At 33.2% G+C, this 20,200-nt stretch overlaps 1 long non-coding RNA gene and 1 pseudogene across 2 annotated transcripts; both read right to left on the bottom strand.

Annotated features, from left to right (window-relative positions):
* Positions 1–13,740: 13,740 nt before the first annotated feature.
* Positions 13,741–15,106, bottom strand: LOC148848814 (serine/threonine-protein phosphatase PP1 pseudogene; annotated as a pseudogene).
* Positions 15,107–18,532: 3,426 nt separating this feature from the next.
* LOC148848813 (uncharacterized) lies at positions 18,533–19,946 on the bottom strand. 2 transcript variants are annotated; one of them, XR_016101364.1, is made up of 4 exons: positions 19,759–19,924; positions 19,455–19,546; positions 19,144–19,354; positions 18,533–18,974 (listed from the first exon to the last, which is right to left on the bottom strand). It is a non-coding gene; the product is annotated as an uncharacterized LOC148848813 (long non-coding RNA). The 2 variants fall into 2 exon arrangements; XR_016101363.1 differs by having other exon boundaries at positions 18,910–19,354; positions 19,685–19,946.
* Positions 19,947–20,200: the final 254 nt, after the last annotated feature.

Genomic DNA, 20,200 nt, shown 5'->3' with positions numbered 1-20,200 from the left:
TATAAACCTAAATATTTTGCTCGGGTTGGGGGGGAATGTATGGATTATTAATTACTTGAATAATTAAATAAATTAAATAAATAGGAACCTATGGATACCAATTTGGTTAATTTTGTAAAATAACTAATGATAAATTTGGTTTAGTAAAATAAATAAATAAAATTACATTTATTATTGGCACGGGACAGGTACATCCTATCCCATATTCACAAAACATATTAGTTACCCTAAAAATAGTCTCTAGGAGAGAGAGAGAGAGAGAGAGAGAAGAGAGAGAGAGAAATAATTTGCTAGGAATATAATTAATTAATTAGTTAATTAAAGAATTCAATAAATTAAGTAAGTAGAAATCTATGGATAATAATTTACTTAATTTTATAAAATAGATAAATAAATAGTTAACTTTAACAAAAAAATATAAATAAATATTCACTTGTGATTGGTGCAAGACTAGTCCAAGCTATCCCCAACCAAACTTGCACCATTGACAACTGTAAGTATTGGTAACATGTTGAATTAGATAAATAAAACTTTATGGAGAATAATTTTTTTAATATATTAAAACAAATAAATGAATAATTTAATTTAGTAAAATAAATAAATAAATTTTCAGTTATTATTGGGGCAAGACATGTACAACTTATTCAACACCAGAACTAATCCATTTTCAATAAGTAAATCATTAATTAGATGAACAATTTAGTTATGTAAATAAATAAAACCTATGGATAACAATTACTTACTTTTGGAAAAATAAATAAATATCCAAATTATCTAGATCCAAACCCAACCCATTCACAACCCTAAAAATGTAACTCAGGAGGGAGAGAGAGAGAGAGAGAGAGAGAGAAATAATTTGTTTATAAAGTAAATTAATTTAGTAAGTTCAGTAAATAATTTTTAACTTAATAGCATAACTAAATAAGTAATTAGGTGAGAAAATGAGAGGAACAAGGAATTTCCTCACCATGATTCAGGCTCTATATGTACCTTAGGCTCATGCTCACGATGTAGGCTCGAAGTTCAACCTGGACTTAGACTTGCGCATAAATATGTTCTTTTGTTCTCGTTAATAATTTTAATCCAAGCTGAGACCTAACCTACTAATAGCCCTAAATATTAGGCTTAGGGAGAGATATCGAAATAACAAAATATTTAAATAAATGATTAGTTACTTGAATAATTTTGTAAATTAAAATATAGAAATCTATGGATAATATTTTACTAAATTTTGTAAAATAAACAAATCAAAAATTTAATTTAATAAATTTACTATATACTCATTTATTATTGGGTGTTGGGTTGAATCAAATAAATAAAAATTTATACATAATAGTTTATCTAAAGTATTTAAATATATAAACGAATAATTTAGTTTAGTAAAATAAATAAAATTTCATTAATCATTCGGACGGGATAGGTACATTCTATACCACACTAGACCGAACTCGTTGATAACCCAAAAAATAAGGATCCAGAGAAAGAGAAAAATAAGTTATTAACTAATTTATTAACCTAAATAATAAAATCATTATATAATGATCAATTCATTTAGTAAAATAAAAAATAAATATCCAATCTATCTAAAACCAAGCACGGCCCATTGATAACCCAAAATATTAGACTTGGGGAGGGAGAGATATAATGAAATAATTTTTTGATAAAATTAAGTCATTTAGTAAATTAAATAAATAAAATTTTTTAACTTACTAAATTAAATAAATAAATAAATTGGTGAGGAAATAAGAGAGTAAGAAACAATAGCGCTTTCCTCGTCGGCTCAACTCATGAGATAGGTCTAATGGTTGGGTCGGGCTCAAAGTTGGGCTTTAATATATTCTATTGAATAAAGACAAAGTCCAACCCAAACTTGGCACTGCCTGTGAACCAACCTTCTTAATTTGTTAATAAATGATTAATTAATGAAGACAATTAGTTAATTAAAGAAATAAAAATATATGGATAAAAACTTTTTTATCTTGTAAAATATATAATTGAATAACTTAATTTAATAAAATAAAAAAATATCCAAGCTACCTAGACCAATCCCCACCTGTTGACAACCCTTAAATATTGGACACCGAGCAGTAAGATAGAGAGGGACATAATTAAATAATCTAGTAAATTAAATCAATAAAATATTTTAACTATTTAAAATAAGTAAATAAATAATTATGCAACAAAAAATCCGAGCTTTATATGATGGTCGGGCACAGGCTCAAAATCTAGGCTTGATGGTTGGTCTAGGCTTAGACGGGCGTTAATAAGTTCTGTTGATATAAAGGCAAAGCCCAAACCAGACGTGGCCCAACCAATGAAAAGGTTTAACCCCAACCGATACTTATCCAATTTATAAACCTAAATATTTTGCTCGGGTTGGGGGGGAATATATGGATTATTAATTACTTGAATAATTAAATAAATTAAATAAATAGGAACCTATGGATACCAATTTGGTTAATTTTGTAAAATAACTAATGATAAATTTGGTTTAGTAAAATAAATAAATAAAATTACATTTATTATTGGCACGGGACAGGTACATCCTATCCCATATTCACAAAACATATTAGTTACCCTAAAAATAGTCTCAAGGAGAGAGAGAGAGAGAGAGAAATAATTTGCTAGGAATATAATTAATTAATTAGATAATTAAAGAATTCAATAAATTAAGTAAGTAGAAATCTATGGATAATAATTTACTTAATTTTATAATATAGATAAATAAATAGTTAACTTTAACAAAAAAATATGAATAAATATTCACTTGTGATTGGTGCAAGACTAGTCCAAGCTATCCCCAACCAAACTTGCACCATTGACAACCGTAAGTATTGGTAACATGTTGAATTAGATAAATAAAACTTTATGGAGAATAATTTTTTTAATATATTAAAATCCATTTTCAATAAGTAAATCATTAATTAGATGAACAATTTAGTTATGTAAACAAATAAAACCTATGGATAACAATTACTTACTTTTGGAAAAATAAATAAATATCCAAATTATCTAGATCCAAACCCAACCCATTCACAACCCTAAAAATGTAACTCAGGAGGGAGAGAGAGAGAGAGAGAGAGAGAAATAATTTGTTTATAAAGTAAATTAATTTAGTAAGTTCAGTAAATAATTTTTAACTTAATAGGATAACTAAATAAGTAATTAGGTGAGAAAATGAGAGGAACAAGGAATTTCCTCACCATGATTCAGGCTCTATATGTACCTTAGGCTCATGCTCACGATGTAGGCTCGAAGTTCAACCTGGACTTAGACTTGCGCATAAATATGTTCTTTTGTTCTCGTTAATAATTTTAATCCAAGCTGAGACCTAACCTACTAATAGCCCTAAATATTAGGCTTAGGGAGAGAAGTCGAAATAACAAAATATTTAAATAAATGATTAATTACTTGAATAATTTTGTAAATTAAAAAATAGAAATATATGGATAATATTTTACTAAATTTTGTAAAATAAACAAATCAAAAATTTAATTTAATAAATTTACTATATACTCATTTATTATTGGGTGTCGGGTTGAATCATATAAATAAAAATTTATACATAATAGTTTATCTAAAGTATTTAAATATATAAACCAATAATTTAGTTTAGTAAAATAAATAAAATTTCATTAATCATTCGGACGGGATAGGTACATTCTATACCACACTAGACCGAACTCGTTGATAACCCAAAAAATAAGGATCCAGAAAAAGAGAAAAATAAATTATTAACTAATTTATTAACCTAAATAATAAAATCATTATATAATGATCAATTCATTTAGTAAAATAAAAAATAAATATCCAATCTATCTAAAACCAAGCACGGCCCATTGATAACCCAAAATATTAGACTTGGGGAGGGAGAGATATAATGAAATAATTTTTTGATAAAATTAGATCATTTAGTAAATTAAATAAATAAAATGTTTTAACTTATTTATTTAATTAAATAAATAAATTGGTGAGGAAATAAGAGAGTAAGAAACAATAGCGCTTTCCTCGTCGGCTCAACTCATGACATAGGTCTAATGGTTGGGTCGGGCTCAAAGTTGGGCTTTAATATATTCTATTGAATAAAGACAAAGTCCAACCCAAACTTGGCACTGCCTGTGAACCAACCTTCTTAATTTGTTAATAAATGATTAATTAATGAAGACAATTAGTTAATTAAAGAAATAAAAATATATGGACAATAACTTTTTTATTTTGTAAAATATATAATTGAATAATTTAATTTAATAAAATAAAAAAATATCCAAACTACCTAGACCAATCCCCACCTGTTGACAACCCTTAAATATTGGACACCGAGCAGTAAGATAGAGAGGGACATAATTAAATAATCTAGTAAATTAAATCAATAAAATATTTTAACTATTTAAAATAAGTAAATAAATAATTATGCAACAAAAAATCCGAGCTTTATATGATGGTCGGGCACAGGCTCAAAATCTAGGCTTGATGGTTGGTCTAGGCTTAGACGGGCCTTAATAAGTTCTGTTGATATAAAGGCAAAGCCCAAACCAGACATGGCCCAACCAATGAAAAGGTTTAACCCCAACCGATACCTATCCAATTTATAAACCTAAATATTTTGCTCGGGTTGGGGGGGAATGTATGGATTATTAATTACTTGAATAATTAAATAAATTAAATAAATAGGAACCTATGGATACCAATTTGGTTAATTTTGTAAAAATAACTAATGATAAATTTGGTTTAGTAAAATAAATAAATAAAATTACATTTATTATTGGCACGGGACAGGTACATCTTATCCCATATTCACAAAACATATTAGTTACCCTAAAAATAGTCTCTAGGAGAGAGAGAGAGAAAGAGAGAAATAATTTGCTAGGAATATAATTAATTAATTAGTTAATTAAAGAATTCAATAAATTAATTAAGTAGAAATCTATGGATAATAGTTTACTTAATTTTATAAAATAGATAAATAAATAGTTAAGTTTAACAAAAAAATATAAATAAATATTCACTTGTGATTGGTGCAAGACTAGTCCAAGCTATCCCCAACCAAACTTGCACCATTGACAACCGTAAGTATTGGTAACATGTTAAATTAGATAAATAAAACTTTATGGAGAATAATTTTTTTAATATATTAAAACAAATAAATGAATAATTTAATTTAGTAAAATAAATAAATAATTTTCAATTATTATTGGGGCAAGACATGTACAACTTATTCGACACCAGAACTAATCCATTTTTCAATAAGTAAATCATTAATTAGATGAACAATTTAGTTATGTAAATAAATAAAACCTATGGATAACAATTTACTTACTTTTGGAAAAATAAATAAATATCCAAACTATCTAGATCCAAACCCAACCCACTCACAACCCTAAATATGTAACTCAGGAGGGAGGGAGAGAGAGAGAGAAATAATTTGTTTATAAAGTAAATTAATTTAGTATGTTCAGTAAATAGTTTTTAACTTAATAGCATAACTAAATAAGTAATTAGGTTGAGAAAATGGGAGGAACAAAGAATTTCCTCACCATGATTTGGGCTCTATATGAACTTTAGGCTCATGCTCAATATGTAGGCCCGAAGTTCAACCTAGACACAGACTTGCGCATAAATGTGTTGTATTGATCTCGTTAATAATTTTAATCCAAGCTGAGACCTAACCGACTAATAGCCCTAAATATAACTAGTTAATTAAATAAATAGAAATCTATGGATAATAACTTTCTTAATTTTGTAAAATATATAATTGAATAATTTAATTTAATAAAATAAATAAATATCAAAACTTCCGGGACCAATCCCCTCCTGTTGACAACCCTTAAATATTGGACACCGAGCAGAAAGATAGAGAGGGACATAAATAAATAATCTAGTAAATTAAATCAATAAAGTCTTTTAACTTTTTAAAATAAGTATATAAATAATTAGGCAAAAAAAATCCGAGCTTTATATGATGGTCGGGCACAGGCTCAAAATCTAGGCTTGATGGTTGGTCTAGGCTTAGACGGGCCTTAATAAGTTCTGTTGATATAAAGGCAAAGCCCAAACCAGACGTGGCCCAACCAATGAAAAGGTTAAACCCCAACCGATACCTATCCAATTTATAAACCTAAATATTTTGCTCAGGTTGGGGGGCATTGTATGGATTATTAATTACTTGAATAATTAAATAAATTAAATAAATAGGAACCTATGGATACCAATTTAGTTAATTTTGTAAAATAACTAATGATTAATTTGGTTTAGTAAAATAAATAAATAAAATTACATTTATTATTGGCACGGGACAGGTACATCCTATCCCATATTCACAAAACATATTAGTTACCCTAAAAATAGTCTCTAGGAGAGAGAGAGAGAGAGAGAGAGAGAGAGAAATAATTTGCTAGGAATATAATTAATTAATTAGTTAATTAAATAATTCAATAAATTAAGTAAGTAGAAATCTATGGATAATAATTTACTTAATTTTATAAAATAGATAAATAAATAGTTAACTTTAACAAAAAAATATAAATAAATATTCACTTGTGATTGGTGCAAGACTAGTCCAAGCTATCCCCAACCAAACTTGCACCATTGACAACCGTAAGTATTGGTAACATGTTGAATTAGATAAATAACACTTTATGGAGAATAATTTTTTTAATATATTAAAACAAATAAATGAATAATTTAATTTAGTAAAATAAATAAATAAATTTTCAGTTATTATTGGGGCAAGACATGTACAACCTATTCGACACCAGAACTAATCCATTTTTCAATAAATAAATCAATAATTAGATGAACAATTTAGTTATGTAAATAAATAAAACCTATGGATAACAATTTACTTACTTTTGGAAAAATAAATAAATATCCAAACTATCTAGATCCAAACCCAACCCACTCACAACCCTAAATATGTAACTCAGGAGGGAGGGAGAGAGAGAGAGAGAAAGAGAGAAATAATTTGTTTATAAAGTAAATTGATTTACTAAGTTCAGTAAATAGTTTTTAACTTAATAGCATAACTAAATAAGTAATTAGGTTGAGAAAATGGAAGGAGCAAAGAATTTCCTCACCATGATTCGGGCTCTATATGAACTTTAAGCTCATGCTCAAGATGTAGGCCCGAAGTTCAACCTGGACTCAGACTTGTGCATAAATATGTTGTATTGATCTCGTTAATAATTTTAATCCAAGCTGAGACCTAACCTACTAATAGCCCTAAATATAACTAGTTAATTAAATAAATAGAAATCTATGGATAGTAAATTTCTTAATTTTCTAAAATATATAATTGAATAATTTAATTTAATAAAATAAATAAATATCAAAACTTCGGGGACCAATTCCCACCTGTTGACAACCCTTAAATATTGGACACCGAGCAGTAAGATAGAGAGGGACATAAATAAATAATCTAGTAAATTAAATCAATAAAATATTTTAACTATTTAAAATAAGTAAATAACTAATTATGCAACAAAAAATCCGAGCTTTATATGATGGTCGGGCACAGGCTCAAAATCTAGGCTTGATGGTTGGTCTAGGCTTAGACGGGCCTTAATAAGTTCTGTTGATATAAAGGCAAAGCCCAAACCAGACGTGGCCCAACCTAAATAAGTAATTAGGTGAGAAAATGAGAGGAACAAGGAATTTCCTCACCATGATTCAGGCTCTATATGAACTTTAGGCTCATGCTCAAGATGTAGGTTCGAAGTTCAACCTGGACTTAGATTTGCGCATAAATATGTTCTTTTGTTCTCGTTAATAATTTTAATCCAAGCTGAGACCTAACCTACTAATAGCGCTAAATATTAGGCTTAGGTGGAGAGATCGAAATAACAAAATATTTAAATAAATGATTAATTACTTGAATAATTTTGTAAATTAAAAAATAGAAATCTATGGATAATATTTTACTAAATTTTGTAAAATAAACAAATCAAAAGTTTAATTTAATAAAATAACTAAATACTCATTTATTATTGGGTGTCGAGTTGAATCAAATAAATAAAAATTTGTACATAATAGGTTATGTAAAGTATTGAAATATATAAATGATTAATTTAGTTTAGTAAAATAAATAAAATTTCATTAATCATTGGGACGGGAGAAGTACATGCTATACCACAGTAGACCTAACTCATTGATAACCCCAAAAATAAGTATCCAGAGAAAGAGAAATATAAATTATTAAGTAATTTATTAACCTAAATAATAAAATCTATATATAATGACTCCATTCATTTATTAAATTAATAAATAAATATCCAATCTATCTAAAACAAAGCCCGGCCCATTGATAACCCAAAATATTAGACTCAGGGAGGGAGCGATATAGTGAAATATTTTTTTGATAAAATTAAATCGTTTAGCAAATTAAATAAATAATTTTTTTTTTAACTTTCGAAATTAAATATATAAATAAATTGGTGAGGAAATAAGAGAGTAATAAACGATAACGCTTTCCTCGCTGGCTCAACTCAAGAGATAGGTCTAATGGTTGGGTCGGGCTTAAAGTTGGGATTCAATATATTCTATTGAATAAAGACAAAGTCCAACCCAAACTTGGCTCTGCTTGTGAACAAGTTTAATCCCAACCTCCTTAACTTGTTAATAAATGATTAATTAATGAAGTCAATTAGTTAATTAAATAAATAGAAATCTATGGATAATAACTTTCTTAATTTTGTAAAATATATAATTAAATGATTTAATTTAATAAAATAAATAAATATCCAATCTACATAGACCAATCCCCACCTGTTGACAACCCTTAAATATTTGACACCAAGCAGTAAGATAGAGAGGGACATAATTAAATAATCTAGTAAATTAAAGCAATAAAATCTTTTAACTTCTTAAAATAAGTATATAAATAATTAGGCAAGAAAAAATCTGAGCTTTATATGATGATCGGGCATAGGATCAAAATTTAGGCTTGATGGTTGGCCTAGGCTTAAACTTGGGCCTTAATAAGTTTTGTTGATATAAAGGCAAAGCCCAAACCAGACGTGGCCCAACCAATGAAAAGGTTTAACCCCAACCGATACCTATCCAATTTATAAACCTAAATATTTTGCTCGGGTTGGGGGGGAATGTATGGATTATTAATTACTTGAATAATTTAATAAATTAAATAAATAGGAACCTATGGATACCAATTTAGATAATTTTGTAAAATAACTAATGATTAATTTGGTTTAGTCAAAGAAATAAATAAAATTACATTTATTATTGGGACGAGACAGGTAGATCCTATCCCACACTTCACAAAACATATTAGTTACCCTAAAAATATTCTCTGGGATAGAGAGAGAGAGAGAGAAATAATTTGTTAGAAAAATAATTAATTAATTAGTTAATTAAAGAATTCAATAATTTAAGTAAATAGAAATCTATGGATAATAATTTACTTAATTTTATAAAATAGATAAATCAATAATTAACTTTAACAAAAAAATATAAATAAATATTCACTTGTGATTGGTGCAAGACTAGTCCAAGCTATCCACAACCAAACTTGCACCATTGACAACCATAAATATTGGTCACATGTTGAATTAAAGAAATAAACTTTATAGAGAATAATTTATTTAATATATTAAAACAGATAAATGAATAATTTAATTTAATAAAATAAATAAATAAATTTTCAGTTATTATTGGGACAAGACATGTACAACCTATTCGACACCAGAACTAATCCGTTGTTCAAAAATTAAATCATTAATTAGATGAACAATTTAGTTACGTAAATAAATAAAACCTATGGATAATAATTTACTAAATTTTGGAAAAATAAATAAATATCCAAACTATCTAGTTCTAAACCCAATCCATTCACAACCCTAAATATGTAACTCAGGAAGGGGAGAGAGAGAGAGAGAGAGAGAGAGAGAGAGAGAGAGAGAAATAATTGTTTATAAACTAATTTAATTTTGTAAGTTCAATAAATATTTTTTTAACTTAATAGCATAACTATACAAGTAATTAGGTGAGAAAATGAGAGGAACAATGAATTTCATCACCATGATTCGAACTCTATATGAACTTCAGGCTCAGGCTCATGCTCAAGATATTGGCCTGAAGTTCAACCCGGACTCAGATTTGCACATAAATATGTTCTTTTGATCCCGTTAATAATTTTAATCCAAGCTAAGACCTAACCTACTAATAACCCTAAATATTAGGTTTAGGGAGAGAGATTGAAATAATAAATAGTTAAATAAATTATTAATTACTTGAATAATTTAGTAAATTAAAAAATAGAAATCTATGGATAATATTGTAAAATAAACAAATCAACAATTTAGTTGGGACTGACTCATGTCATAAACCGCTAGTTTTACTATTCAGTTAATGCCAGCTGAGTCATTTGGACTTTGTCCCTTTCTTTTTCTCTTTTTCAATTGTTGAACCTCATGCATTAGTAGTTCAGATGTGAACTAACTCGAATGATTATCAATTATTCAATCAAGTGCATTGTACACATGAAGGTTGTTAGGGCTAGTCATGGTGAAAGTCATATTCAGCTTCCTTAATCTCACGAATTGTGATAAGTTTGGGTCATTCACAAGAATAAAGTCTCCTATTTACAAAGATTTCCCTCACTCATTGTATTCCCTCTTGGAATTCACCTAATAAACAACAATAAATTGGAGGGGATTTTCAGTTTATTCAGCCTATCAATGCATGTATGTATGTGTCAGGATAAATGTTGTTTTGAAGATGGTTTGCATTTTGAGGAAGTAAAGGCGGAAGTTGAGTATGGACTTGGGTCGAAAGAGCAAACACGAATAGGAGGAGAAGGAATAGATATTAAAAACTCCAAATACCAGGAACTCCTATACATTAATTGTACAAAAAAAAAAAAAAAAGAAACAAAAGAGAAAGCATTTCAAAAAAAATGGAAGAAACACAAGTAAGGTAGACAAGAGCACTACAAAACTACCCCAACAGATTATATGCAGAAAGAACACTTTGAAGCAGTAGTCTTTGAACTCATTTAACACCATATGAGGAGCTTAGAGAACAAATGATTTTTTTTTAAAAGTAAATTTCATTAAAAAAGAAAACAAGGGATTACAATTAAAAGGTGATAAAACATCATCCGAAAGCAAAAACAATACTCCCACAACAGCAAACAGCAAAAGATAAAAAGAAGAAAATTACAGCACAAATCCAGGGTCAACACACAAAACCAAACTAAAACCATATTCCAAGAACTAAACAAAGCAACACTAGCCCTGATCAAGATGAGAAAATCTCCAACCAACCCTCTTGAACACTTCAAACAACAGCATCCACCTCCTGTAAAAACCAACAAATCAAACTTCCACAACTCCTCCCATCAATCGCACTTAGTCCTCCACGTCTGAAATCCTGACCCTCTCCCTCATCCCATGCCTCTCTACCTTCCTCTTGAGTGTTGCTCTTTCACTTCGCCTTATCTTTTTCTCAAACTCTTTCAAAAGCCCTTCTAGCAAAAGCCTCACCACCCAAAAAGAATATGCCTACAGATTTACCAACTTCAATATCCCTCTCCACTAGTTTCCTTAAGTCCACTCGACTCTTCATTTTCCCATTATCTAAGTTCAAAACTTCATTACTTATCAAAGTTTTTACCCACATCCCCCTTCCCTTTCACCTCAAGGACTCCAATCTTCTTCAACTCCCCAACTTCATATCTGTCATGAATGTTAATTTGATCACTGGAGTTAATATCAATAAGAACCTTATGATTTGTAGCTCTAGAACCAAAACTAATACTGGAGGATACTCCTAAGTACTTCATCCCTTTGCATCTTCTTGTTTTTAAAAACACTTTGCTTTTCTCTCTTGCCAAATGAATACTTCTAGTATAGAACACAATATATCACTTTGCCTTTTTTGGAGATCCCAAGAATTTACCAGCTATTTAAATCTTCCAAAGACTAGTTTTGGATAGGCCATCTGCCATGCTGTTTGCAGATCTTCTAATCCATCTTATTTGGATGAGCATATCTCTAGAAAGCTGTTTGAAGTGCCTGAATTCATTCCTTAGTTGCCAAATTACCCCTTCCTCAGTTTTGATCAGCAACATTCCTAGTTCAGATTTGCCGCACCACTGCGGCTAACCCTACTTCCTGCAAGCGTTGGTTGCGAATTGCTCAAGGGAGACGATTATAGACCATCGTTTTGGTCCATCATCTCCCCATCTCCTTTGGTCACGTGCCTACTTAAAAGGGTGTGTGGCTTTTTAAGGTCTAGGTCCACTAGATTTAAAAAAGTCGGCCCATTCACTTGCCTAGACCCATTAGATCCTGATGGGCCTTAGCCCAACCCTCTATCCCTTTGCCAGTCACGTGTTTACTTAAAACAACATGTGACTGGTTGACTAGCCTCGGTTCATTGGACCAGACTGAACCAGCTCACAGGACTGGCTTGAACACTGAAACCTTGCCGACCTTTGTTCATTTTGTTTTGAAATTTGAACTGGAACAAGCCCATCTCCATTTAATTCCCCTGTCACCAACTGAACATAGGACCTGCCATCCCTCAGCCCACCTTGCCATGCAGACTTTCCCCAAGTGTTTAAATCATCATCTTTTTTCTCTTTTTTTCTTGGGAACCTTAGTTGCCTTAACTTCTCTTGTAGAGACTACACTGCCTTGCAAACCACACAACCAAGCATGTTTTGTCTCTTCATCTTCCTCTCTTCTTCCCTCCTTCCATAGCTGGGCTTCAATGGAGGTAGCAAGCCAAACGGGGTAAACTAAACCATCTGAAACAACCTCTATGTTCTTTGGAATATCATTGGGTTTAATACCACCTAACATCACTACAACTGAATGGAGATCACAATCAAACACACCATCTAATCTTGCATCACAGAATACAATTATTGACTGTAATACTTACTCCTAGAGGTTGAAAAGTAAACCTAGCAATCTGACTATTACATTGTCCTCAATCACAAAACTTTTGGTATTGGAGAGAGGACACCATTTTGAGACCGTGGCAGCACCAGCCTTTGAGTGAATAATTAAAGCTGAAATCTCTACTTCATCTTCACCCAGATCTAACAAAGCTTTACAAGAGGCATAAGGAGTAATCACCATCGGCTTTTGCAGGTTTATTTCTCTGAGTATCGCCTGCGCAATACCTCTCCAATCCTTTGGTGAACTTGAGGTTTCCACCACAAATTTCTTCCCCCAGTTCTCCATTTCTACTGATGCTACTAGTTTAGAACTTCTTTGTCCTTTTTCTGCAATCAACCAGTTTCTGTCACTGGGTTCTTCCATTCTCTTTTGTATACCCCCTTTCTTTTCCTTTGCTACAACCTCTACTTGTTTTGTTTTCAGCCGCTGAATAAAGTCACTCAATACCTGTGCCACTGCCTTCCAACCATTACCCCTTCAACTTTCTGGGAAGCAGACCACCTGCAGAGTTATGTAATAACCTTTTGCATTCTTTTTGCATTCCAACTCATACCTCTTTCTTCCATCAAGGTTGAACTTCGTAAAGTTCATTTGTTTACCTTTAGAACTTGCTTCTAAACAAACTTCTGCATCCATTCGATCACTTCAAGACCTTCCAGCAATATTGTAGTTCTCTTTGCCTCCCAAATCTTCAAGCTCTGCTGGCAATACCTGTGCCACTGCCTTCCAACCATTACCCCTTCAACTTTCTGGGAAGCAGACCACCTGCAGAGTTATGTAATAACCTTTTGCATTCTTTTTGCATTCCAACTCATACCTCTTTCTTCCATCAAGGTTGAACTTCGTAAAGTTCATTTGTTTACCTTTAGAACTTGCTTCTAAACAAACTTCTGCATCCATTCGATCACTTCAAGACCTTCCAGCAATATTGTAGTTCTCTTTGCCTCCCAAATCTTCAAGCTCTGCTGGCCTCTGATCCTTACCTCTTCAAGAATGAAAACTTTTGCTTCAATCTTTCTCTTTCCTCCATTTTGCAACTTCTACAAACCTGTTCTCCATCTCTCTCAGTGACCTTGTCAGCTCCAAATGTATAAGATACACCTCTGTCATTTTCTCCCCATCCTTGTATATCTTTATCAGGATCAACCCATAGCAAATCACAGAGAAGTCCTTGATCGGACACATCAACAGGGCGAGCAATATTCTGTATCTGATCCAAGTTCTTCAAGTCAGGGGACAATCCTCCATGCATGCAAAGGATCTTGTCATCAATAAGAGCAGCCACTGGCAGGCAGTTGAAGCAATCTGTAAATGTCTTCCAAAGGCGGACATTAAACCTTCTCTTGCACTCGTCATAAAACCCATATATTCGATTGATGGAAGCACACTCATGGTTGCCCCGAAGAAGGAAAAAGTTCTCCGGGTAATTAATTTTGTATTCAAGGAGAAGGCAAATGGTCTCTATGCTCTGCTTACCACGGTCCACATAATCCCCAAGGAAGAGATAATTTGCGGAAGGTGGGAGTCCACCATATTCAGAAAACCGAAGAAGATCAGAATACTGACCATGGATATCTCCTGCCAAAGAGTCAAGTAGTTCAGCAATGGAGATTTCATTATTAAAGCAAATGAATGGAGCTACACTTTTACTCCACACAAGATATTTGCAGTTTAACAGAAAATGTTGTAATTGAATTAGAGAACTTGGTAAATATGAAAATTATCTTTATGCATTTGCATCAGCTGTGTAGACACATGGGTAGATGCCCAACAAAACAAACAACTTGCTCCTTCCGGTACTTAATAAAATTCAAAATATAGCTGCCTTTTGTCTGAGATACTCATTACTCAATCGAAATCCACAATCATTTTTCTCAAATATCAATCAAAACAATCATAAAAGCATGTAGATAATGGGAGTTGTCATTTTTGTATCTGAGATAACAGGCTTTGGAAAGGCAAACATATGCTGTTACCATGTGTTAGACAATGTCTGTTATAAAATCTGATTAATCTTAACACCTATGATGTGACACATAGGATGAAGTCAACAAAAAGATAAATGCTTAGATATGAATATTTGCCCTCTATTAGTTCTTTATTGGGTAAAAAACCAACCTGGTGGAGTCTGTGGATGAGACACTGATCCTGAACATTACAGGAGTTGGTCCATGAGGGTCCCCCATGTTTCATTGATCTCGACTTGTTCAACACTTGATTGTTCTAAACATGTTCACCACATAGTTTGGCTAAGGCAAACAACATCAGGGAAAGAAAGTTGGATGCGAGTGTGAACTCACATTCAGTTAGCACTCACATCCAGTTAGTCTTCTTGGCTCTATGTTCCCTGATCTCCCAGGCCATTTGAACGACCATCACCAATCTTGTAGTCCTTTCCATTGGCCCTTTACTCCCAATCTTTTCTTCTCTCTTTTGCCCTTCCATCTCCCTTTATTCTCCTTTACTTTCTTCTAAAGTTCATCATGGATCTTTCCATGCTACAAAAAGGAGAAAATCTCATTTCAATTGAAGCTAAAACCTTTCCCTCCATCATATTTCTGACCCTAGTGACTCAATCTTTCAATGAGGGAGAGTAGTAGAGAAAAGTGTGAAAGAGACGTAATTACATGACATTCAGATTTTCTGCTCATAGGCATCTGATCTAATACATCTCCAAAACTATGGGATAAGTTCCTTGGAATCTTGGACAGAATAAGCATTTTTTATGGTAAAGAAAAATTCATTAAAACAAAATGAAGACACAAAAATAGGTTGTAAGGAATTACCCACAAAAGACAAGAGAACCAACAAGCATCCTAAACTCCCCACCATGACCAATCAAATAAGAACTTACATAGACTAATGGCGGTATGGCACACTTTGAAAACTATGACCCAAATATAAGAACCATTACAAACAAGAAAAAACAAGGATTCTCTCAGACCTCTATCCAAAAACCATACTCCAGCCATCAGAATCGCCCTCATCAGGTATCAAAAATGTGTCTCCAAATATGGTTACCGGTGTCAACTAAACTCCTACCCCATTCTTTTTTTTTTCTTTGATAATTAACTCCCACCCCATTCTTTTCAATTGACCCTCACATAGTGTTCTGTTTCTAAAACTTCCCCCGATTTTTGCTCTCTTATTTCCCCATCTTCCAACTGTTCAGAAAACTCCCCTCCTAAATATAACACTCCCAACACTTCCCTCATTTCAACTTGAGTTTCTTTACCAATGACTTTCTTCAGAATAAGCATTTTTTTAAGTGGTATATGATTATATTGCTATAAAGCAGGGAAACTCCTACTTCATTTATAATGGAGTATTAAGATATATACTCAGATGAACAAAACAAAGAACAGAATGTACACAAGACAGCTTGCATCAGAGAGAGAGAGAGAGAGAGAGAGAGAGATGGAATCCCAGTTACACTGGATTGCTTAGCTGTAACCCCTGGCTTTGCTGAGTCCCTCTTTGCCAGCAGATCAGGTATCACTCAGTCTTATGCATAACAACCTCTATGATGGAAGCTTTTGAGTCAAAGATCTGGCTGTAGCACTCTTTCCAGATAGCTTAAAAAAGAGCAAATGGTGTTACTTTATTTTAATTTTTGAGAAAGGATAACAAAATTTTGATTAAATAAAAGAGGTAGTACATGAGAAGATGTACATCAGAGAAAAAGACATACACAAGGCGATGAGGACCAAATAGCGCTGAGTCTCTGCTGACAATGACAGCTCGAACAATGTGAACTAAGGTCATCAAGTCGTATCTACAAGATCAAACACATCAAAGAGCCCGAGAGGATGACCCAGGCAAGGGGACTCTAACAGGCAAGTTAGTACCAAGCTGCCAAAGAGAACCAGAGCTAGTGGGCAGAGAATCAGAGCCGAGAGCTTAGTAAAGTAAGTGTATGTCCAATACGTCCAAAGGTGATAAGCCTTATCTGCCCGTTGCTTACAAAGTACGCCCTCAGAGTCATGGTGGCCCTTATCTGGTTCCTTGCAAAGCGAAAGGAGCCAAGTTTAACATTGCCAGGTGGGCATCGTGTCCGCAGACTTTCCAGGGGCACTCAATGGTGCGAATGGATGAGGAGAGACATGCCCCATAGGCTGGATCCATCCTTAGGTAGGAGGTTGTTGAACAGGAACCCTGCTAGAAAGGCCAATTTATAACTCTGGCAGGAATTTTTTGGTAAGGGAGGAAAAAGGAATGTGTATATTCCGATAAGTAGAAGGTTAGAACTTAGAAGGGTGGGATGTTTTCTGAAAATCTTGATGAGCTTCCCAACTCTGCTGGGTAAGATAGATAAGGAATACATGCATGGGGGAACAGAAAAAAATAATAATGGGTCTCAAGAAACAAAGAATCCCATTCTCCACCAAACTCTCTCAATGTTTTTAAACAGTGGTATTAAGGGCTAAGGAGAGTTCCTATGGCGTCTAGGAGTCAGCATGGATTATCTCTTACATAGAAAGTATTGAAATGGGCTATAGTGGCCACTGCCATTAAGATAGCTAATGCTCACTGCAGAGATCATCTGAGACCATTTGAAGCAAACAAAACTTTTTTCTTTCCAAATCCTGGTTTTGGCCTTCTAGAAGGTAAGTGCTAGTCATGGAGCTGAGAAATGCATTCTTTACCAAATAAATGCCTGGAAGTAACATGATTTTAAAAGCCTTTCTTTCCAGATGCAATCAAGATGTAAATTGTTTGCTTCCCTTTCGACCAGAGGTTGCTGGAAATTTTCACTTGAATCAGGGAGCTATATAAAGGTATTGTAGGTGTTGGATAGAGCACATTGATGCTCTGTGACCTCAAGATGGATATGATCAGGGTGTCTGGCAACAAAGCTATATCAATTCCTCAGTCAACTAGCTCAGTTCTGTTAAAAATTTTCATCACAAAATGCAATGCCCAATCATCTCTACTGAGACCAAAATTTTTTTGTATATGACTGCTTAGACATGATCAAATTTAATCATGCCTCAACATATAACTTATAAGCAAATGAGTCTAATCTCTTTGGTAAGATTATGCATGTTATAGATGACATAGTAAGACAGAAGGCATTCATACTAATGAGTCCTATTTGCAAATTTCAGGTGCAAATATAATTATCATTTCCATTTTCAGGATTTGACATTGGAGAAAGTAATTTTGCTTTGTTATGGAGAACAAAAAAAGGAACCTCCTTCTAAAACCATTTCCAATAAGTTTCAGATTTATCTTGACACGATGCATTGCAATGTTTTGAGAAATTGGTGCAAAGCTGCATCAAATTACTTGCAGAAAATAATGGATTTTTAGCTCCTCTAAAGTGCTACAAGAAATAGTAAAGTGCAAAAGGCATCATCAGGCTGGCATAGAGATACAAATGTGGACAACCAGAAGCAACACCAAAAAAACATAAAAATTATTTTCATTTGAGTCATAAATCACAGCCATAAAATCTAATAGACCATTCAGGTATTGAATGGTCTTTATATTTATTTATTTTAAAAGCCAATAGACCATTACTACTAATATAAACAGCAATAAAAGGTACTTGAGAAGTTGACAAACCATTACAAAGGCATATAACACAAAAGAATCTACCAAACAAAATATAAACAAAGGAAGGCATTTTTAAAATAGGTGCATGCCTTTTGAAAAGGGCAATGCCATGTACCCTATGTTTCAAATCCAGAACAATCATCCAACAAGCCAAATTCTTTGAAAACTGGACTCAACTTGATTCAGTTCAACAGAGACATATACCAATTATACTGGGTCAGCTACATCTATCATATCATAATTCCAGCCCATCCTAGGTCCCTCTGCCAAACCACGAGTCATCAGGTCATTTCTCAGTTTTCACAACCTCAGCCCATAGCTTTTGGCATTCTCCTAGTACCTAGATGACCATCAGCTCGCATCAAATAACTCCTTATTGGTGCTCTAGATGGTTTCCGAGAACATATCCTTATTGGTGACAGTTGCTGCATTACATACTAATACGATTATATGCCCATTACTTGAGACAGCTCTGTCTCTGAATCAAAGCACCTACTGGCCAACATAAAATAGAGTTACACATAGTACACCTTTACACATATCATAGAAAGATCATTCACTATGATCTTTTACAATCTCAACCCAAAACCATAAACTGCATAAAAAAATGAATTCAAATTCAACGTTTACGCATTCAAGCTGCAGATCCTATAATAGTACTCACCCGAAGGAAGACTTCAAAATCCTATACCTCCTCGTCCATGTCCCGATACGATTCGATCAAACACGCAGCCCTCTCTTCCTCAGTCAAAGACTCTCCAACGGTTTTCAGCTCCGACGTCCTGGAACTGCGGGATCTCCCTCGCCCGATCTACCTCAGTCAAAGACTCTCCAACGGTTGTCACTCGCCCGATCTCCCTCCTCATTGAGAGGAACTGCAGAAACCAGCCGCCAAATCAAGAAAATAGACAAAACATCGAAGAAACCCACAAACAAGAAAGCTACTTGGGTTTTAGGGTTTTGAGGATTACTCACATAGGAATTCAAGCTGCGAAGCTCCGCCTGAGTGAACTGGCTCTGGAGCCATGGATCGCCATTCGCAGGTAAGTCTGAGATCGAGCTCTTCTCTGAATGGAAAACACCAACTCTTATATAGAAATTAATCGATGATCTCTTGCTCTCAGGTCGATTGATAAGGATTTAGACCGTTACAAAATCAATTTAAATGACAAGGTAAAGCGTATCAAAGATTGCAGAATAAATACCACGATTCTTACAACGGTACATTTAAAATTCTAACAGAATTAGTCATCAAGCGGTGGTGGCCTTCGGGAATTACCGTGTCCTTCACCTCCATCCAAAGTAGCCGGACAGATCAAAAAGGGAATAAGCAGCCAGACAGAAAAAGAGAACGGAGTGGGGAGAGGGAATTTTCAGAACGTCCGAAGCCTGTTCATTGGCCGGGATCGGGCTTGGGTAGTCCAAGATAGTGTAAAGTTGGGACCGAAGTCCGGATTGTGAGAATCCACGTTTTATGCACTCGTGGGTCTATTGGATACGTGATCCCACCATTCAGAAGTGACCACATTGGCATTTCGACAAAAATACTAATATTAACGGGTGTTCAGCCGTTAGCTGAACAAACCCGGTTTAACCACCCGCAAAAGGACAAAATTCAAAAACAGGGCTTCTTTCAAAAGTTTTAAGGTCATTCGAACTCTCCCCTCCCCATCTCTGGTCCTCATCTTCTTCGAGCCCCAACCTGAGCATCCCGTTGGCCA

The sequence above is a fragment of the Nelumbo lutea genome, chromosome 6, assembly GCF_056320005.1.
Source record: "Nelumbo lutea isolate HS-2025 chromosome 6, American lotus-T2T, whole genome shotgun sequence".
Classification (NCBI taxonomy): Eukaryota; Viridiplantae; Streptophyta; class Magnoliopsida; order Proteales; family Nelumbonaceae; genus Nelumbo; species Nelumbo lutea.
Note: the sequence above shows the minus strand (reverse complement) of the source record. Positions and strands in the feature narration are given on the sequence as shown.